Source organism: Cupressus sempervirens, chromosome 3, assembly GCF_028749045.1.
Source record: "Cupressus sempervirens isolate cs-2001-9-10 chromosome 3, ASM2874904v1, whole genome shotgun sequence".
NCBI classification, from domain to species: domain Eukaryota; kingdom Viridiplantae; phylum Streptophyta; class Pinopsida; order Cupressales; family Cupressaceae; genus Cupressus; species Cupressus sempervirens.
The window spans coordinates 381,766,393-381,790,860 of record NC_143120.1 but is presented as its reverse complement, the minus strand read 5'-3'; positions in this window follow the sequence as shown (position 1 = coordinate 381,790,860).

The window sequence follows — 24,468 nt, the reverse complement described above, 5'->3', positions numbered from 1 at the left end:
TTTAACAAGGAAAAATGGGATCTTTTATTGATTCAAATGGAAAAATTACATTCTTTATCTTCCACCCACCTAAAAGAGATATTTTGAGACTTCCCCCAACCATCCCAACTGATATTTAAAGGTTGTGACCATTGGGGAGTGTTTTAGAAAAAGTTGATAACTTTTTGCAAAAGTTGTCAAGCAACTTTTCTTGCAATTATGCAACTTTTGGCAATTTTTGCAAATTGTGCAATCTAACCCATCTAGGAATTTTACCTTGTACCTAGGGGCATAAAAAATATAATAAAACATTTTAAACACTCCTAACCTATGCTAGGTCTATAATGTTCCCTTTGACCATAGTCAAAACCCATGGTTTATAAAGCACCAAATGGGGATTAGGTCTTAAAATTAGGCTCAATTTATTAGGAAAATATAACTACCTATTACATATATCTCTTAGGCACAAATTACCTTGAGTAGAACTTGTGTATAGTTAAAATGATAGATTCTCTTAAAGAATGGAGGGTTAGGTGCTCTTGCACCATACTTCCTTGCTTGAAAAACTCAAGTCCCACTTGAGGATAGTTGTTGAATAGAGGTGTCATGCTTGGCAATGCATTCTTCATTCATCCATGTAGCATATATGTCTAGAAGACCCTTCCACTTGACCAAGTAGTCTATATAGGTCTTCTTCCTTGTCTTCTTAACCACCTTAGAATCCAAAATCTTCTCCAAGTGAAGTGGTTGGCTAGGTGGTAGATCCTTGATCCATTTTGCATGTTCATCAACATCTTGCATTACATCATTAGTGCCCACATCACCTTTGAATAGGGTGAGATCAAAAACATTAAAGATAGGAGAAATTGATATGTTAGGAGGCAATAAAATTTCATAAGCATTATCTCCAAATTTGTGCAATATCTGATAGGGTCCAATCTTCCTCATCTACAATTTTGTGTGCCCCCTTGGTAGTCTTGCTTTGTTTAGATAAGCCCATACATGATCTCCTTCCTTGAATGAAACATGTCTCTTTTTCTTGTATGCCTATTGTTTGTATCTTGCAGTGTTCTAATTTAGAGTATCTCTGACCTGATCATGAATTTTTTTGATCCATGATGAGAACTCCTCACCTTGTGAACTTGTTTTGAACTCACTTGGTAAGTCTCTTAGTTCCATGACTCCTCTAGGATGGAATCCATAGTTTACTTGGAATGGTGTCTTCCCTGTTGACCTGTTGACTAAGCCATTAAAGGAAAATTCTACTCGAGGGAGTATCACATCTCATGTCTACCCATATTTCTTTGTTAGACACCTTAAAAGGTTGCCTAATGATTTGTTGACCACTTCAGTCTCCCCATCTATTTGTTGATGGTAGGTAGACATGAAGGATAGATTTGTGCCCAACTTTTTCCATAAAGTCCTCCAAAAGTGACCTTGGAATTTCACATCTTTGCCTGAGACAATGGATGTTGGTAATCCATGAATCCTAACTACTTCTTTGAAAAACAAGTTAGCAATCTGTGAAGCATCATTAGAACTCTTATAAGGAACAAAATGAGCCATTTTAATAAATCTGTCTACAATAACAAAAATGCTATCAAAACCTTGTCTTGTCCTTGGAAGACCTAAGAAAAAATCTATGCTCACACTATCCCCTGGCTTGGTTGGAGTAGGTAAGGACTAATAAAGACCTTGATTTGTCCTTAATCCCTTTTATCTTTGGTATATTGTGCAATTCTCAACAAATTTTCTAACATTAGTAGATAACTTGGGCCAATGATAGTTCCTCCTTAGGAGTTCTAGAGTTTTTTTAATGAAGGTATGCTCTAATACCACTTGATGGAGGACCACTCTGATACCACTTGAGGAAGGGCCTCACCACCCTACCAACTCATAACCAAGAATGCAACAATATGAAGACAAAGAGAGATAAAATGCTTCCCAAGAAATTTTATTAAACTTGAAAATCCTTAGCAATTACAATAACCTTTCTACAAGATCTCTCAAGATCTAATCCAAACCCAAGCTAGCCCAAATCCACACTCTGGTAGAAACCTTTGAGATCTCAACTTGTGCTTGCCAGCCACCAAGCAACCTCCTTGTTTCTAAACTGTAGCTACTAGCTCTTCTCCAACTTTATCCAAGATCCAAGTGTAAACTGCCTCACATTCGGCGCTCTGTCTACACACTCACAAGTCCATCACAATCTTGCTATAAACTGCCTCACATTCGACGCTCTATCCACAGACTCAGGAAAACTCACTCTTCACTTCCTCTTTCTCTTTCACACTTACTAGCTTTCTCACCTTGAAGCTTTTCCTTCCAAAGCTTCACCTTCCACAACTTCTACTTCTCGAGCTCCTTCTTGAGCTTCCACTTCTCAAGCTTTCACCTTCTTCTCGAGCTTGATTAGAAATGCTCCTATGCCTTGCTAAATAGGCACTTACCACTCCATGCATGGCTTATCCACAACCCTCTAGAATTCCACCTACACAATATCCACAACCTTCTACAACTTCCATAACCTTCTACAATATCCACAACTTTCTACAATATTCATAACTTTCTAGAATTCTACCCACACACCTAGATAAGTGGAATGACAACCATTTATTTATTTTATTTTTTTCTATTATGCCACCTATGCACCTCGAAAATAGATATCACTTTTTCCCTTTTTTCCTGTTTTCCATTTTTAATTATTTTTCTTCCTATTTTTGTCACTTTCTCTCTCCTCCAGATTTTTTCTTTCTTTCTTTTTTTTTACCAATTTTTTTTAAAAAAAATTTCCAATAATTTTCCCATGCAAGATGCTCCTGCATCATTTTTCAATCTCAAAATGTCCTCCTAACGTGCCATAGTGCTTCTCTTTGATCAATTTTTTCCTCATTGAACATCTAGGAATGCAAAGTTGTCCTCCTTTGAACAATAGACCATTATGCAACAAATATTCAGAATATATTCTATTATATGCATTGGATAATGTAGAACAAACCTTATGAATTTCCCCAAAGTCTGGATCATCCTTGTATAACTACTTAAGGGAATCAATCCCCATGCTTTGTACTTGGACTTCTTCCAACAAGGTGACTCTCTTGCTAAGAGCATTTGCTACTTTTTTTTGCAGTACCTTTCTTATGATTGATTGAAAATGTGAAGGCTTAGAGCTACTCAACCCACTTCATGTTTCTACAACTCAACTTGTCTTTGCTATTCAAGAAGTTTAGTGCATGATTGTATGTATAGACAATGAATTCCTTAGGAAGTAAGTAGTGCCTCCATTTCTTTAGGGCCTAAACTATAGCATATAGTTCTAGGTCATATGTACTATACTTCTTCTTGGCATCATTTAGTTTTTTAGAGAAGAAAGCCATTGGTCTTCCCTCTTGATTGAGAACTATTCCTATGGCAAGGTTACTTGCATTAGTTTCTACTATGAATAGTTTCTTAAAGGTATGTAGTGCTAAGATTGGATATTGTGCTACCCTACCTTTCAAGTGTTCAAATGACTCATCTACTTGAGTAGTCCATTGAAACTTTATCTTCTTGCCTCTCTTGATGGTATCCAAAAGAGGTGCACATATGTGACTGAAGTTTTTGATAAATTTCCTATAGAATATTGCCAATCCATGAAAACTTCTAACTTCCTCTATTGTCTTAGGTGTTGGCCACTTGAGGATAGCCTCAACCTTTTTAGGATTCATCTTCAAGGTACTCTTTGAGATGAAAAATCCCAAGAATCTCAATTCTATCTATATGAATGCACACTTTTCAAGGTTGATTTCCAACTTCTTTTCATGTAGCCTCTAAAGGACTGGTTCTGAATGTTTCATGTGTTCTTCTTTGGATCTACTAATCAATATGTCATCAAGATAGATGACCACAAACTTACCTATAAATTCATGAAGCACTTCATTCATCAACCTCATGAAGGTGGTAGGGGCATTTCTTAGACCAAATGGCATGACAAGCCATTCATATAACCCTTTAGTGGTTTTAAATGTTGCTTTCCACTCATCTCCAGGCCTAATCCTTATCTAATGGTAGCTTGATTTAAGGTCTATCTTAGAAAAGTAGCATGCTCCTCCTAGTTGGTCTAGAAGATATTCAATCTTAGGTATGCGGAACCTACACCTTATGGTTTTTTTTTTTTTTCCCCTAGAGTTAGTACAAAGTCTCCATTTTCCATCCTTTTTAGGGGCCAAAACACTAGGGATTGCACAAGGGATGAGACTCTTTTGAATGAGTCATTTTGCCAATAGATCATTGATCTATCTGAATACCTTTGCATTCTAATCAGGGGTAAGGTTATATGTAGCCTTGTTGGGTAGAGAAGCACCTGGAATGAAGTCAGTCTGATGTGAGATGTCCCTCAATGGTGGGAATTCACCTAGACTATCTCCTACAAGTATCCCTTTGTACTTCTGTAGTAGATCCTTTACTTCTTTAGGCACTTCTTGACTGATTGCATTCATCTTACGTTTGAGGACTAGGGCATACCCTATTTGAGAGTCTTTGATGGTATTCAACATCTCTTATTCACTTGCTATGACAACTAACTATTCTTTGGGTTTCTCTTGGTGAGGGTCGAGGTTGGGAAGAAGATTATATTTATGTCCATCTTTGGTGATTTGGTATTTGTTAGTGACACCATCATGTTTGACCTTAAGGTCATACTGTCATGGACGACCTAGTAAAAGGTGACAGATGTCCATGTCTACAATGTTACAAAGTAATATATCCTTATAATCTTTTATTTGAAAATCTAGCATGCTCATTTATCAATGTTTGTTTCCCTTTATTTAACCAAGATACATGGGAGGGATTAGGGTGGGGTATTCTTTCTAGATTTAACTTATCTACCATTTCTTTAGAGACAAGATTTTCAATAGACTTGGAATCAATAACTACCTTACATACATTTCCATGGCTTTTGCAGTTGGTCCTTAAGAGAGTTTTCCTTTATGGAGGCTCCACTAGTATAGGTGCTTGGATCAATGTCATCTTCATCATGAGAGTAGCCCCTTCTTCACCAGTACAATCGCTGACACTTTCATCATCATCATCTTCTTGAACAAGGTCAATTCTTTTTTCTCCTTGGTTTTTTTGCTTCTTAGGATATTTGTTTGTATAGTGGCCCATCTGGTTACAATTGTAGCACTTGATCTGCCCATTATTTCTTCCACCATTTATGCCTCTACCATTTTCTCTCCTTCCTTTGTATCCACCTCTTGAACTGCTCTCACCTTGGGTATTCTCTTTGTTAGAATCTCCTTGAGGTTTTTTTCCTTGTGTTCCTTTACCCCCTAAATTTCCTTTTCATCTATCATTATTTCCCTTGTTTCTACCACTTTGTTCATTCCTTCTCTTGAACTTTTCCTCAACTTTGAGTGCCAACTGATAGCACTAGTTTACAGTGGTAGGGCTTGTCAAACTCAATTCATCTTAAATGGCAAGCCTTAGTCCTTGCATATACCTGGCAAGTTTCACACTTTGTGGTTCAACAAGTTTTGATTTCATCGCCAACTTCTGAAATTCTCTAGTGTAAGTAGGGATGTCCATCTCTTTCTACTTTAAACTCATCCTCTTCTTATGAAGTTGAACTTCATAATCCTCAGGGACATAGGTAGCTCTAAGTAGAGCCATTCCATATGGTGACTGGATTCTTTTCATTCTTCACCCTATCATCTTGATTGAAGTTCCACCATGTGAGTGCAGAGCCCTCGAGTCCGGTTCTCAAGGATGTCTTCATAGTCAAAGAAATTGGTTAGGGCATCTACCCAATCCATTGCAGCCTCTAGGTCTATTTTTCCCATTGTATGTGGGCAAGTCAAGCTTAGCATCCATGGGTTTCCTCTACATAGATTTTAGAGTCTAGACAAGAATCCTCTAGTCAATAAGGCATTATTCTTCCTCTTGTTCAAGGGGTTCTTCATCACTCCCTTGTCCGACTTCTTCAATGTTTTCACTACTTCTATTACAAAGCTCTTCCTTAAGCTTATCCATCTCTTGCCTCATCCATTGCATCTCTTTGTTTATCTTGCCTTAATTTCTAGTCTCTCAAGTATTTCATAATCTCTAAACTAGTCATCCTTGAAGATAACCATCCTTCATCTTCTCCTTTCATGGTGTTGTCAAATTTCTTACCCTAAGGGATCTTAGGTTGCTCTGATACCACTTGATGCAGAGCTCTTCCTTAAACAACAAAAAATGTTTTGGTGAGGCCTTGGACTACTTCAAACACCCCAAAATGGATTCAAGAGAGGGCTCTATACCTTTGAAAGAAAGTTACACAAAAACATAGTATAGGCACCCAAAAGAGCACAACTAGGTCTTAAGCACAAAATCTCCAAATACTAGGTTTATGCCTTTAATGGGAACCTATGAGTTTATAGGGGAGTGGAAAGGTTCCAAAATACTTATCCAACTCAAACTGGTGGGTTTGGTTTGCTTATCTTGTTCCCAAGGATCATAGATAGCAAAATTGTCTTTTAGGCCTAAGAGCCCCAATTAGCCCTATCAACGAGGTAATTAGGTTTTATTTTGAAATTACTCCAAAGGATCAAAAAAATAAACTTCATATATGGGTACCCTTTTGGAAGAAGTGTAATATTCCAAACTTTCAGACTCCAGACTAGTCAAATGACCCCCTTGCCAAAAATGCAACAATTTCCTCTATTAGGCTTAATTACTAAGTTTTATGAAGGAAGTACTGAATAGGTGATTGAACAGGTTAAGCCACCAACTAGGAAATGTGTAGGGAACTATAAGACATCAATATCCACCTTCAAGTTGGTTTCATCCATCCCCCAGTTTCCTGTAACACTTCAACACCTATTGTCCAACACCAAACACATAGAGATGTTTGGCCTAGGGCTTGCTAGAAAAAATGGCTGCCTTGATTTCCATCTCCAATCCTTAAGGGACCATATTATAAATCCTCCTAACTTTAATTTTACCAAGTGGCATGAAATTCCCACAGTGAGAATGCAAGTTAGGGCATCATTCCTAAAACTAGTCACCGAATAGAGGGTTTTGGTGCACCTAAGAAAGAAACTTAAATAAATTTAGTTAAAAAGTACTTAAAACCCTCCAAAAATTTTCATTCTTATACTAAGATGTTTAGATTCCAAATAATTCATTCATTCACATGTTCCAATCCGTACCAATCCGTACATTATGAAAATGTAGTGTTTTACAAGGAAAAATGGGATCTTTTATTGATTCAAATGTAAACATTACATTCTCTATCTTCCACCTACCTGAAATGGCTATTTGAAGACTTCCCCCAATCATCCCAGCCAATATTCAAAATTTGTGACCATTGGGGAGTGTTTTAGCAAAAGTTTTCAAGCAACTTTTCTTGCATTATGCAACTTTTGGCAATTTTTGCAAATTGTGCAATCCAACCCATCTAGGACTTTTGCCTTGTGCTCTAGGGGCCTAAAACATATAAGAAACCTCTTGAATGATCCTAAACTATGCTAGGTCTAGAATGGTCTCTTTGACCATAGTCAAAACCCATGGTTTAGAAAGCACTAAATGGGGACTAGGTCCTACAATTAGGCTCAATTTATTAGGAAACTATAACTACCTATTACAAATGTCTATTAGGCACAAATTCCCTTGAGTAGAACTCGTGTAGAGTTAAAATGATATATTCTTTTGGAGAATGGAGGGTTAGGTGCTCCTACACCAACTAAGGTCCTTTCATAATCCAAAGAAGAAATAATTCAACTGCATAAAGACCTAACCATAGATTTGAAAGAAGGAAAATATATATTTGTTAATCTCATGATAACATAAACAAACAAAGCATGAAGATTCATAAACACTATGAAATGAAAGAAACTCTCATATACCTCATAAGTGTTATAAAGAGATGCAAGAAAGATAATATTAAGAAAGAAAACCATACACTAAAGCATCGTAAAGATCTTCATTTTAACCATGCACGGCATAATTGAACTCCAAAATTTAAAAGAGAAGACTCATTGAGTTCACCAAAATGTATGGGGGGGGACAAATAAATCCACTATCCTATGCAAAGATGAAGGGTGAAAACCAAGATTCACCTTCTAATGTAGGCCTAATTAACATAAGATAAAGTATCAATTTGTAACCTATGCAAAAGGGTAAATTGATTGAAATTGCTTCTCCCTCACCTCCACAAAGAAAGGGTTTTATGCAAGTAGATATGCAATGTAAAATCTAAAAGCAAATGGATGGAAATATGTATTTAAATATAAAAGAGGAGAAGACTCACCTTGAGGGATACAAACTTGTAAATGCACTATTATATGGCATCTAAAATAACTAAAACTCAAATTGTAGACTTGAAACTACAAGATCTACAAAATCTAGAGATTGTTTGCCTCTAGGGTAGAGTCAATCTATAGGGACAATGTCAATCTAGGACATAGTCTATCTATAGTAATCGGGATGTAGTGCGTACCTAACCTTCTATATCTGATCACAAAATGGGATTTGGACCTTTGAATTTCTATAAATAGGGTATTTGAATATGTGCTCCATTCTTCTTTTCGAGATATTTAACCTACAAGAAAAATGGGTTTTTTTTTATAAAGGGTTTTTCTTCATTAAACCCTAGTGTTTGAATTATGCTTTAAATTGAAATTAAAATAGAAAATGCCATCAAGTAGTAGAGGTGGATCTAACATGAAGCAATCTAAATCTATTGATAGGCTCTTGAATTTAGAATGTAATCAAGTATATTGATGCAATAGCCTTGACTCAACTTCAAAAACCATACAAAAAGAAATCAAGGTAAATCAAAACCTTCATAAAGGAATGTGCTTGAAATTTGCTTTAGGAATGAATATAGATCTTGGAGAGGTAAATGTCTAAGATGAAACAAAGGATCTTAAGTATATGAAGGGAGATCTTGAATGTTGTAAATGCTATGAAAGACTTTCATAAACTCCTTCAATTGCTTGAGTGCTTGAATTTTTTATCTTTAATGAGGAGCTTGCTTGAACATCTAAAATGTTTGAATTTTTGATTGCTTGATGTGCATGGATAGAGATGAAATTGTGTTATGCTTAATTTGGATGCACAATGGATAAAATGAGAGTGCTTATAATATAAAGGATTCAGAATACTCTTTATCTTGTCGGCTGACCAAGCAAAAGAAATGATGCCTTAGATCAACCCTGACATAAGGGTCGAGAAGGGGGCCCAAAATAGGTCATGAGGTAGGGATGCTCTTCATCCCTAAAATAGGTTAGGGACACACTACATCCTTGATCTGGGGTGGGGATGTAATAATTCTCCATCCGAGGGCCCCAAAAACCCAAGATTCCTTTAGGGTCCTAGAATAGGTGCTACTTTACAAAGTCACATGTAGGTCTTGAATAAAGCCTTGGGATTTCTGTGCAGAAAATGAATTTTGTGATTGGAATATGAGAAAGGAGGATCCATTAGATCCTATGCCAATTCCATCTAGGAGAGATTAAAAGAGATAAGAAGAAATGGGGAAATGCATCTTAAATGTGAATCCATCATTAAATCACATTAAAGGGGTGCTAAACCATCACTAAATTAAAGTGCTTCTATTTTAAGATGATACGATTACATATAGAAAATGGTGTTGGATCCAACAATGAAAGTTCATGACATGATTGGTCAAACTAGAATATGAATTGGGAAGACTCCAAATTTTGAATTCCCATTCTAGATAAGATCGCTCAAAACAACTGCAAAAATGGGTTTGTTCTTATTTCATATTGGGTTGTTTCAAGTTATGTTTACTAATTTGAGTACAATTTAAATGATCAAAGGTCAACCTATTATTATATTCTAAGTCATTATTCATGTTATGTTTTTTCTTTAAAAATGATGTTGCATCTACATACATGACTATAATCTATTGGCTTTAGTTTTGGATCATACACGTGAGATTGCATGACAAGTTGAAAAGAATTTATACAAGTTGTACCATGCCTCAGTACACTTGGTTGCTATGGTGGGTTAACAATGGATATCCAAATTGACAACATCATAAGGGGTTTGTATATGGTCGTTAGAATTATTGGTTGCATATTGAGATTATGAATCAAGGCTCTTCAATTTTTTTGGATGTTCAATTTATTGTGTTGGATGAGAACAATCATATTCTTGTTGTTGGATTTGAATAGAATATCAAGGTTATTATGTAGAGATTACTCCAAAAGTGACATTGTATGTTATTTTTCATCACATTGCCTTCTTGGATACATAATTTGTCAAGGAAATATTTAACAAATTTGTTGCTTATAAATCATGTAAGTTATAAAATAGTTGTATTTTTTTTTATGATTAAAAACCATAGCTTAATCGTGGTTTTCTTTGTTAGCTTAGAATGCATGAACCTTGTTAATAGTATTTTTTTAATCTAAACTTGTATATTTGTAAGTTGTTGAAACTCAACTATTATGTATTTGTAGATGTCACATTATTTTTTATCAACTATTTTTTTTTTAAGTAGTAGATATTTTATTAATTGTGTTTCAATACATGTAGGTGAATCTCCTCATATGTTGGCTTCAATGCAATTAGGTGACTCTCCTCAAAAGTATGACACTTTTAAAGTATTTGCATACATTTTGTTTTATAGAATCAAATGGCATTGAATGTATTCATTTTTTTCTTTCACATTCTAGGTGTTGTGAATTATTTACTTTGATTGAGGACTTGCCAAATTTCTCGTTGTTATCAAAATAAGTTGTATGGAAATTTTGATGTTATATATGTGTTCTAGATTTTAATTAATTAGTTTCATGCATTGATAATCAATTTTTTTGGTGTTTATTGTTGCGTATAGAATTCACGTTCACATATGAGATGCTGAAAGTTGAAATGCAATAGTTATGTGAGACTTATCATGATAAATTAATTGAGTTTATATACATAGTGATTAAAAATAATGTTTTTTTTCTAGTTATGAAGAACTTAATTGGAAGATGTTTAATAAACATTTCTTATCCCTAAGCATCATTTTTTATAAGTTGGTATGTGCAAACATTTTAAATATGTTTGTTGTAGCAAAATGCTAGAAGTTTGTAGTCTCTTGTGGCTAGCTAATATACATTCCATTATACAAGTTTGAGTTTGAGGCAATATGCTTTATATGATTTTGAAAAGCCCCATTTAAAAAAAAAGATGCAATGAAGAGGTCCCTTGCTAGCTATTGATAGCAATGACCAATCCTACTATCTTTTCCCTTCTTTCTTTGTCACTCTATTTTCATTAATCATAAGCATAATTGTGTCTGATTAGGTAAGGAAAATATATTTTGTTCACATGAACAAATCCTTAAAGCCTCGACAATTTTCACTTCATGAGCACTAGTATGCTTCTCTCACCAAGGAGGCAACTTCAAGTTCACGATCATATGATGAAGACTTATTGTTATATACATATGATGTTCATGAATTTGCATGAAAAAGTCAAGATTGCAACTTTAGAGAGCATGGAGAGTTGTTTGGTTGTATGCTCATCATCTACTAAGAAACTCCCAACCCATTGGCCCACAACAGGAAAATCATTGGAGCTTTCTATTTCCTCAAGGCTATTAATCACACTTAAGTAAGCTTAATAAATAAGCTATAAAATTGACAAAAGAAACCGAGGGCCATGGAATACACTCATGCTTCAACAACTGCAGGGTCAAAAGTGGAAGGAAAGGAGCAGGTTTTGTGTTGTTTGTAGTCCAATATTTATATTGTCCATAAGTTTATTTATTATCACCTTCATTAATGATGTTTGGAATCTTTCATTTGATTGTGACTCCTTTCAATATTGATATGAACATGAGAGTAGACTTTGTGAGCTTTATATGTTTTGTTTTCCTACTTGACTTCTTGTGCATGCATCTTTGGTTTATTTTTACTCTAAGAAGAGAAATGGCTTTCTAGGAATTGGATCTACATTTATTGTATGGAATCTACCATTACTACAAAAAAAATTATTTGGAAGGATTGTGTAATTTTATTTCTGTTAAGTTTTGCTTTCATTTTTTAGAATATATTGTAATGTAGAAGTAGATAAATTTCAAAATCTATCCCTTCAACAATTCTAAGACAAGTATTTAAGCATTTGTAATCCAATTGGTGCAGATACTTACCACAATAGACTACGACTCATGTTCAAAAAGAACTATTGTTTATTATGTGTTATTATAATATTTTATTTCTCTAATTAAAAGAGACCTTTTTCTAATTGTTATTGTTGTTAGTCCCTGCCTTAAGGCATCGAACTAATTTTTTCAGTTGGGGTTTATAATTAATTTTTATGACTACAGTCACTTTATTGCTAAAGTTTCAAATTTATTTATTTTTAAATTAATTTTAACCATTAATTCTTATTTTATGATTGGTTAATCCCCATTTAACCATGGCTAAAATTGATTTACTATCACAAGAAATTGCCAAAAATTATATTCCAGAAACTTCCAAAATATCATTGCCTCACTAATTTTTTAGCATGATGGGTGCCCAAAATGAACTAAGCTAGGGTTAGAGAAGGGACAACACCATCACAATTACAAAAGAGGCCAAAGCCACAGTCACCCATAATGCAAGAACCGTTTCCAGTGCAATCAAAGGAACAATTGTGTCATGCCCATAGGTGACCCAACCATCCAATGGGCATGCTGATGGACATGACTAGGTGAGGGAGGAGACTCTTTGCCTATGCTTGGTTGTATGCCTAGCTATACTGTGTGCTTGCACATGTTCACCAGTGTAAATGTCATTGGCCTCATATAGACATCACCAATGTCTGCTCGCCATTGATCAAATTAGTAAAACCCTAATACATAGATAGTAATTAATCTGAAGAAAGAAGAGAACATCTAGGGTAGGGCAAGCATTTTTAGAAGCATTGGAAATTGAAGTAACATATTTAAAAGTAAATGAAATATGCAGAAACACGTAAGTTGGGCTCAACATAGCCAAGCAAGACACCCACAAAAGGTTGCAAAATTCAAACAATACACATGTCACAGTCAACAAATTAATTTGTGCAAATCTTATAATTATGTTCATATATATGCTTTGATGTAACTCATAGGTTGGTATAGGGCTCCCAATTTGTGCACAGGAAAAAGGAAATTTTGAAAAGGTTATAAAGACATAATAGTAAATACTAATTGATTGCATTTATTTTGAAGATTCTAAAGCTTTTTCACAACTTATTTTCTACACATAGCTCTCTGGGGAAAGGCAACATGAGAACAGAAGTTTCAGAAAGAACCATGAAAAGCTTCTCCACACCTGAAACTTTTAGAAGAGGATAACAAAAATGTATTTTGTTTTTTAAAAAAATTATTTTGAAAAAATAATAACAATTTTAAACATTAATTGCAAGCTATATTTTAAATTTTTGAATGGCTTATTTTCATCCAAACAAAATACAATACGGATGTGTTACTTAAGACTAATTACATAAGTTGAAGCACAAACTTTAAGTACTATTATATATGTATGCTCAAATTTACAAAATTAATAAAATTTAAATTTATTTAAAATTATATAAATTCTACAAAATGTTATGGCATCATAGCATGTCAATCAACATATAGATGCATTTTGCCATAAAATATTAGCTTACTTTTTATAGGAATTAATTCTTTCATTTTGAAATATGTGTTAGATATATAATATAATCTAAATATCATATAGATTACAATATCTTTACCATAGTTATTTAGGAAAATATATGTTATGATATTGAATCTATATAGACATGACCATGTACTATGGATGGATAATGGAGAATGATTAAATTCATAAATTCTACCCCATGTAAAATTTTCATTTTTAATACTATAATTGTGTTTATAGATTTTTACATTTTCCTTAATGGAATTCTTATATCAATATAAATTCACATTGAAAATAGATCCAAAATCTTGATCTCACACATCTAAGAAATATTTTAAATCTATATGCCATGCACCTAATAAAGATTCAAAATCTTAATAACATACATGAAATAAAGATCTCAAACTTTGATGTCACTATGTAAAGTATTTTACCTCAATGAGTAGAAGGTTTGAGCAACGACCTATGCAAGACATAAAAATTTCAAGACGACGCAAATTAATTAAAATATTTCAAACAAAAAATTACTAGTCAAATGTCAAAACTTTGAAAGAAGTAGCATTCATTACACTTTTACCATGAGCCAAATCTATCCTTCTTTTTAAGCAAAAAGGCAGGGACTCTAGCTCCACCCGAGCTCTTGTTAGTTCTTGATCTTGGTAGGTAACTATTGTTTTGATTTAATACACTTGTATTTATTTTTCTCCAATCAAATTTCAAAATTTTTAAACATATATGTATAGGATATAGTTTGATAATTTTATTATATTTACCAAAATTTAATAATACAAATTATTTATAATCCTATTGGTTCTCATAGAAAATAGCAATGAGAAAAATAATATTCTCTAACTATAATTCCATAAAAATGTCATCATCACTTTAAATACTCTCCAGTGTCATTTATGTAACGACTGTTCTAGTTATTAATTATGACTAGAAATAATGATATCCATTTTAAATTGGCAACATATATGATTTGACATGCACGGAAGAAATTGAATAGGTTTCATATTCTTTTGAATTATGCAAACTCTTTCTTATAAATCGTAAAGTTTAATTTTGCACCTTTAGCTTTTCTAAAATATTTTATCCAATCTTAATTTTTGATAAAGTTAAACTATTTATTTTTCTTAATAATATTTATATTTTTATTAATTCATTAATATTTTTGTTATATTAATAATTATTGTATTATGATATATAATAACAAATCTAATGATTTTAGAAAATATATTGTATGATTTTATTTTTTATTTTATATATATATATATATATATATATATATATATATATATATATATATATATATAATGTTACTTTTTAAAAAATAAATCTATATTCAATTTATTTGAATATAATTCTTTTATTAATATAATTAGTACATATGTAAATAATAGTTTATAATCTATTTATAGGTAAATTCAAGGATTAATAAAAATATTTATAATTTATACATTTCAACAAATTGTTGCATTTTTTTAGATTAGGAACATAATATGATTCACACGTCTATTCTATTAAATTTGACAAATGTTAGAAATATACAATATTTTATCATTTTTTGTTGATGTTAAATAAGCATCAACCTAATAATAGATTGGTTATTCTTAAATCTAAAATTAAATTCTTACCACATGTAAATAAATCAAAAATCCAATTCATCATAGTTCACCTATTAAATATATTTAAGATTGCATTTATTTTAATTAATATAAATCAATCCATATAAACAAATAAAATCTATGATCAATTAATAATTCTCATTAATAATTATTCATTTTTATAATTTAAAAATTCCTTAATCAGAAATCATGGACCTTTACCTCTCTTATTTTCTAATCTATCTTATACTCATTTTAATGCTACTACTTTATGGTCAAAATCATGGAGATCTTATATGCAAATTACAAAAGATATTTTATATAGTTCATAAATATGGACATAGTAAGTTTTAAAAAAATTATAATTATAATTATAAAATAATGAGACATGTTATATATTATTTAAATATTTCTAAGTATAATATTATTAAGCTGAGAGGCTTCTACAATGGGAGCAGATTTCATTGTAAACAATCTAGCATTTAAAAGAAAATACTGTATAGTTTTTAAAAGATTGTATATTGATGAAAGCGAGAAGAGCTCACCTAATGATAAACCCATACGATCCAAATGATAGGTGCAGATAATAGAGCTACATACGACATAAACTAGCATATACAAATAAACCGTGAAGAGGAATATAAGCAGAAAAGAAAAAGATGTTGCGTTACATGTTTCAGAATTTATTGGAATTTTTAGATGTTACATTCTTCAGAATTTGAAAAACATAAACAACAAGAGCAAAATATAATGTACAAGACAGAAATATACATGTGTTTTTAATTTTTTGAAGCTGAACCATCAAGCATCCACATTATATATGGCAAGAGCTTATTTTGTTTTCTATTAAACATTGGATTGAGCAACAGTATCGACCAATATCCTCAAAAAGTATGTATTTTTGTGTATTTTGATTTCTTCCATTGTTTATGTTTAAATATGTTTATGTTTATGTATTTCTCTCACTATTTCTTCACATACTCTACTTCATCCCCATTTTTTCACTATTGTTTTTGTTTATACAACTATAATTAACTTTGTGATTACGAGGTTGTTCTATGCCTTTATATGGATTGGGTGGCAATGATCAATGTTTACTTTGCCAAGCAAATATTTCAAAGTTGATCTTGCTCAAGGCCCTCAATTTCATTTGAGAATTAAGTTTTTTGTGTAGTGTTAGAACACCAAATTTTAACTAAGTTATCAACTGGTATTCTGATGAAGCCCGACATCAAACAATAGTTTCCTAATGTAGCCAGAGAAACTAGAAATGAGAAGTAAAAGCATACTTTAATAATGGTGTGTGATATTATATTAACACTGAGGAAAAATAAATAATTTCCATTTGATATGTTTTAGTCTGAAAGCATATCAATGAATCTAGGATGAGTTTTAGGGTTTTGGATGAAGCTTAAACAATCTTCTAGGCCCATTGAATTAATTTGTAGTGTACAGGCAAGTTGTCCAATATGAATCAGAAGAGAATGACAAAGCTGATGAGCTGCTGGAAGTGATGGGCAATGGGCATGTTCTATTCATATTCCAAGAATGAGAAAGAAAATTAGGGTTTGGCACTTGTGAAGGGAGAAGTCGCATTATTATTGTTTTTGGTTGATTGAGCAAGCAAGACATCTCCATCTTCTCCACCTTTCATTATTACATGCTTTTCATCCTCCATAATAGTATAGATTCTTGACACATATATTCAGAGAGAGATTGTCTATTGTTTCAGAGCCTTGAGATTCAAGCTAAATTCTAAAATGCCAAAAGACAATACAAGTGTATTGAGAGAGATATTCTGGCAAAGCATGTGCCATCGGAACAATCACTTAATATCATGTTTTGTGATCAAAGCAATTGCATTGAAATTAAAACTAAACATGTGATCTCTTTCTAGACTTAATAACAATATAAAATATTAATGGAATTAGAACTACTCCAAAAGCATGAGTTTTTACTTTTCTTCATGTTAATTGGAGCAGATTTCAAGGTTAGTAATAAGCATTTGTAAAATCAAGATAGTAATACATATTTGTAAGAGAGCAACCCTATCTCATTGGTTCATTCGATGCAATTGATCTTGTTATTTAATCAATAAGATTTAGAATTTTTGTATGTGTTATGTGTGGTTTTATAATCAATGTAGATAAAATAATTAATGTGTGTTTTTATTAGCTTTTGTTAAAATGAGTAAGGAAAATAAAAAAAAAACTACATGCAACTTAGTCATATAATGCAAATAAGGGAAACATAAAAAGAATTCCAAATTGGTCTTCCTTTGTGAGAATTAGTTTTATATTTCAATCGTTAAAATATTTTTATAAGATAACTTTGTGAATTTAGTTTTCGTGAGACTAAAATATTAGATAAAATTTTATTAACTTCAAAGAGGATTTTGTTGCTGGCATGCCCAAACTATAATTTTTGTTTTCTTTTTATCTCATTTTGTTTCTCAACAAAACGTGATAGCCAGGGCTTATAAAATGCATATATATGCTTTCAGTTTCAATATTGAAGTGAATTTGCATAAGTTTTGATTTTTATAGATTCTATGAAATATTACTTTATATGTAATGATTTCTTTTCATTCGTAATTATACATAAGGTTTTCTAATGGAGGTTTACATTGGAATGAGAGTTGAAGCTTCATGTGATGAGGATGGTTTTCAAGGCACATGGTTTGAAGAAACCATAATAGGGAGGTTTCAGAATAGTGAAAGACCCAAGTATTTTGTTCATTACGATCACTTCATCAATAATGAATGAGATAGGGAACCACTCATAGAAGAATTTTTCGTAGAGTATTTGAGACCAATTCCACCACCAAGCAACTTTCCTAATTTTATACCAATACGATATTGTGTTGAAGAGTTTGATAATGATTGTTGGTGGCGGGGGGTGATATTTGATACATTTGATTCACCTATTAGTCAAAAACATTTTTTTGAAGTGTATTTTCCTGATACATCTACATTTCAACCATATTCATGTGAACAACTACGTCCTGCAAAGGAATGATTCATGGGACAATGGGTCCAACCAATGTGGCATTCATGATTTCAGTTTTACTTTTGGATTTGACATGTAGTACATGTCATAGTAGTCTCACTTTTTGGTCTGAAATACACTACATGTGATAGTAGTGTTAAATTTTGGTTTGTCATAGTAGCTTGATGCATCTTGTTATGATACTCTACTCACTATTAAAATTCAAAACTAAAATTTTGTAATTTTACTAGATATTGCCTTATTAAGTGCATTTTCATTAATAAGAAAGAGTACATTTATTAAAACATCTTTTATCTTCAATCATCGAAGAAAATTTTGAATTTAGGTTTTACTGTTAATTTTTTAAATCAAAGATTAGAATATTATATAAATAATATTAAAAAAAAAAAGCTTTTTGTTAAAAGAAATTATATGCATAAATCTATGTCAATAGGAAAGAATCAAAGAAATCTTCTTCTCTTTCAAATACCAATTTATTGCTATATATGCATAGCTTAATTCTTGTCATTTTGATACTGACCATTTTTATTCCTTACATTATAGACATCAGGAAAAAAATAACTATGGATGCTCAACAAAATAATTCTGAAAACACTATCACAAGCCCACATCTTCCAAATGACTTGGTGCAATCAAATCAAATTGTTCAAACTTATTTGGATGGATTGGGAACAATCATTTATGATTCTTGTAAAAAAATTATAGATGAAATTCATACCACAAGCTTTCATGTTCAAGGTGTACAAGATTCTCAAATCTTATAGATGGGACAATATACAGAGGAAATTCATGATGCATGAAAGAAATCATTTGGGTTCTTTGAATTTATGAAAGACATCCGCTATGATGAAGAGCACATGGATGGCAAAAACAACATTTTCCTCACTGATGAATTCCACATGTTTTTGCATCACTATAATGAAATCTAGGTGTCATATTATTTGACATTGTCATTTTTTATAAATTTGTCTATTCAACTTATCAATTTTGACGAACATATGTTATTTTTCAATTCTATTAAATAAATTTGTCTATTCAACATATCAATTTTGACAAACATATGTTATTTTTCCTTTCTATTAAATAAATTTAGTATTACACATACAAGAGTATTTGGTATAAATAGTATATCTGTACATCTTCTTAGATCTTCTTCTCTTATCCACACAAAATGTTCCTTCTATATGTATTTGTGAATTGTTGAACTATTAAATAGAAATGAATAAATATCTATCTTATCTGCAATGCAATGCCACTAAAATTATGGGATATTTTAAATGAAATTTATAAAAAAGAGTTTACTAGATCTACTAATTGTTTTATTTTATTTAATGTTTGGTTACAAATTTATTTCATAGAAATGAATCAATCAACTATGAATTTCCAATCAGATCAAGAAAGAAGACAATACCAAATGGAGCAACGAAGAGCATACCAGAGAGAATACCAGAGAGAGTATTGCAGATGAGGATGAGAACAAATGACAGAAGCTGAAAGAGAAGAAGAAAGAAGGAAAAATGAAGTTCGACGACTAAATTATGCTCTAGAAGAAGGGCAAAATTTCTGTTACAAGAATTGGAATTACAAAATAGGCATAGAAATAGTCATCAACAAACATCCGATGAAGTATCTCATTTTGAAACACAAGGGAGACATGAAGTTGATTTTGAATCAAGTGAGAGGTACGATCAAGCATTGTCTGCATTTGAGGAAATGACTCACCAAAATGAAAATTCAAGAACAATAGAGTGTGTTCTTGAAATGCCTCATCCTACAAGCCAAGAAAGGATAAATTTAGGTGGACAAGGCAATAGAGAAAATATACAAAACCCAACTACATTTCTTCAAGATAATTTCTATAGATTCCAAATGCAGTTTTGACAACAATTGGATAGCCTAAGAATGCCACATATGTGTTATATTTGTCAGGAATGCTATTTACGAATGAAAGTGTTCTATACATCAGAAGGTCCCGTATGCAATAGATGTCAAAAAGAAAAGGGAAACAATAGATTTTTTGCTTTAAATAATATGAATTCAGGGCCACAACCTGAGGAACTTGCAAACTTGACCCAAGTTGAGGAAATGCTAATTGCATGTGTTAGTCCCATACTTCAAGTTACACATGCAATAGGTGGTCAATATAAATATAAAGGGCATTCAATAAGTTTTCAACAAAATATAGAACATGTTTCCAATATATTGCCACACACAATAGACAATTTGCCAATTATTATTGTTAGATGAAGAGATCAACATGGAACACACTATAACTTTATTGTGAATAGGGATCGTGTCTACAAAGCACTCAAATACAAAGTAGAGCATGATAAATTTTCTTCAAATGTCCAAATTAATGAAAATGCTCTCAATAATCTACCTAGAAATGCAAATGAAAATATCTTTGCCAGATTAAAGATAGTCAATATGGAATTTGATTCAAATGCAAATGAGATTGTTTTTGTTGGTCTAGTCATGGATTCAGATGAAGGAAATATAATAGATCATACGATATCAATGGCTTCAAGACCACCCAATGCCTAAAAAGAAATGGAACTTATTCGTGCATGGGTCAATAACCCTGATGTGAATCCAACATCATTGATAGATTGGCCAAGTATAGGTGTATCTCCCATTAATAAATATGTCACATTAGGATTACTTGATATGGCATTTTCAACATTGTTTCCTAATGGAAGCTGTGATTGGCTAGAGCCACGATTGTGGCAGGTTTATCTTCATGAATTTGTGAAACATCTGATGCATTATAGGGATAACCATTTTGGCAAACATCCTAGATTTAGATATTTTGTGTTGAACATGATAATAAGATATCATGTACAAAACTCATCATCAATGTTTGTGAAAAGAAGCTTTAAAGACATGCCCATTACCATCCATGAGTTGCGACAACATATGGAAAAAACAACCACTCTAGTCTGGCAAATAAATTGATGTAGTTTGGGACATCATTAAGGGGGAAATGGTCTTATTGGACTAAATCTTGTGCATAATTGATAGATTTGCTTCGTCAAATTGGTACTCCTACAATATTTTTCACATTAAGTGCAATAGATATGTATTGGTCTGATTTGCATACACTTATGCTAGGAACAATGCCGACTGATCCATGAGAAGCTCATAATTGGACAAGATAAAATATTATCAACTATCCTCACATAGTCACACACTATATGCACTTAAGACGCTCAATATTTAGAAAATAGATTCTAGAAAAGGGAATGAATGTCAAGGACTTTTGGTGTAGATATGAATGGGAACATAGGGGGTCCCCACACATACATGGATTCATATAGATTGAAGGAGTGCCTGATGTGGATATAATTGACTGGTCAAATGAGAAGGAAAGAAGAAGTGCTGAAAGATATTTTCATTCCATTGTTCATGCATGGAACCCTAGAAATGATCCTCATCAATGAAAATACAAGCACATTAATAAATATTTATATATATTCATGTAACGTGATATTAATTAATGTACTTATTTTTTCTTACCTTGAATTGTAGGCATTCATCAATTTTCAACAACATCCATGTCTCAAAAACACAAGACAACTTGTAGAGGTGGATTTGGACTGTGACTATGAAGAAATATTAAACTGTGTGGAGCGATGCAGAATCTATAAGGAGGGTGCATGCCTACGAAAAAAAATGGGAAGATGGTTTGTAGGTAATTATTTCATCCTAATTAATATTTATTAAATATATATAATTACTACAAAATGACGGGGCTAAATATAATCTTTCTTACATGGAGTGTATGTATAATGCTCCTTGGCCATTGAACCTAGGGGGATCAAAATGATATGAAGACATGGAAATAGGGGAAAAGAAATTTGAACCAATGAGAAATGATGATAGAGTCAATTCACATAATCACCATATACTAAAATTATGGAGAGAAAATATAGATTGGCAACCTGTTCTTTCCAAACATGCTATCATAAAATATATTGCCAAGTATACAGCAAAAGCAAAGAAAAGCTTAGAAACGTACCACCAAATGTTGATACATCTATCCAACATGGAAAATCCAGATGATTTAGCAACACAAGCATATAGGAGGCTTCTAACTGAGACAATTGTAGAAAGAGACATTGGTGCTCAAGAAACTTGCCATATGTTATTAGAGCTTCCATTGGTGGAGTGTAGTAGAAGATTTGTCAATCTAAATGTCTCACTTGAGATGTTCAAACCCGTAACTCTAAATAATGAAAATGAAAATGATGAAGAGAACAATGAAGAAAAACCACAATCTTTCATTGATGGTTATAAAAAAGGCCATTATGTATGGAAGGTGTCACATTAATTGATGCAGCTAGATCATGGATATATAATCCTAAGAGAAAAAGAGACAACAAATGGGAGCCTAGGGAAAAAGCTACAATTGTCAAAGTATTTCCTAGGTTTGTATCTATCCCTTCACGTGAGTCAGGTAAATGGATTGAGTTTTTTTTATTAGAGTTACTTCTCTACAAGCCATTTCATGATATTGAACAAGATATTGATCATGATGATGCCTCTATCATACAAAATTGGGAGACATTCAATTACAACCCTTGGCATGTTCAATGTACAGTGTCTGCAAAAAATGTTGAAAACCCAAATGATTTTGAAACTGAAGACAATGAAGATGTTTAGAGAAATACTACAGAACATGAATGGGAGATTATATCTAGGTTGCACCAGGGTCAAAATATACATTGCTTAGAAATAGACATGTTGGGGAGAAGAGACATTGATAGACAAACAAATTGGTTTGTTGATTATCAAGGAGAAGAGTTCACTGCTAGAGCAATCAATTTCATAAGTAACATGAAGAATCATGGGTGCCTTATCTATAATGAAATTCCTCAATGCATAAACTACATGACCCTTGGTGAGAAACATAAAAAGGCAGTCAACATAATTATGACACACTACCATAGAAATCAAAATGGAGAACCATTGTTTATGATAATTCAAGGAACAACAGGAATAGGAAAATCATATCTAATTACTGCCATTAGTCAATATCTTCAAAATGCGGCAATGCCCTCCCATTCTCCCGTTCTATTACTTGCACCAACAGGAGTTGCAACATTCAATATATGAGCTTCTACAATTCATTCAAAATTGAAGATACCAATAAGAGATTTTTCTCAACTGGAAGGAGCAAGACTCACAAGTTTTCAAGAAGAAATGTCACATATAAAATATATTTTGATTGACGAAATGAGTTTCATTGGTCAAAACATGTTGGAAAATATAGATTCACGACTGCGACAAGCATTCCCACAATCTACACATATAAGCCTTGGAGGTAAAGATTCCTTTTTTACATCATGAATAGCTAACTCATGTGTCAAATATACTTCATTTGAATCAAATACATGAATTAATACATAGTTTTAAAAATAATTATTTTCCTCAATTGTATTTCAGGTGCATCTATAATATTGGTGGGAGATTTGGGCCAACTACCTCCTGTTAATGATAGAGCAACATATGACAACAATAAATGGACAAAGTTGTTGTGGCAAGAGTTCAAGACTGTTGTCACATTAGATAAGATATTTAGACAAGATGGGGAAGATATTGAGAAATAAAGATTTCGACAACTTTTGACGAATCTAAGAGATGCAAACCCACAAATTGATGATTAGAGGTTGCTAATGTCAAGGACCCCTATCAACATAGATGTTGCAAAAAAAATTGAATTTGATAATGCTCTCCATTTGTTCTCAACAAATGAAAATGTTCATGCTCATAATAAAAAAATGCTACATTCATTGAAGCATCCTATTGCACGTTGTGTTGCATCAAAAGGAGGTACTATCAATACAAGAGATGAATGTTCAAATGATGAGCTTGATTCAGAGTTGTTAATCTGTAAGGATTCAAGGGTCATGCTTACTTCAGATCTATGGATAGAGGCAAGTCTTGTAAATGGGGCTCTTGGATACATTCAAAAAATTGTCTACAAGCAAGGCAGTGCTCTGCCTGAGCCTCCAACATATGTGATGGTTGAGTTTGATGGTTATTCAGGACTACCATTCGAAGATCATAATCCAAAGATAATTCCAATACCACCAATATAGAAGGGTAGAACACTTCAATTGCCATTAAGGTTGGCATGGACATTAACTATTCACAAATCTCAAGGATTGACTCTTCCCAAAGCAACAATTGATATAGGACCAAGAGAAAGAGCAAGATTAACATTTGTGGCAATTTCACGTGTAAAATCTCTCTAGTGTTTGAGAATT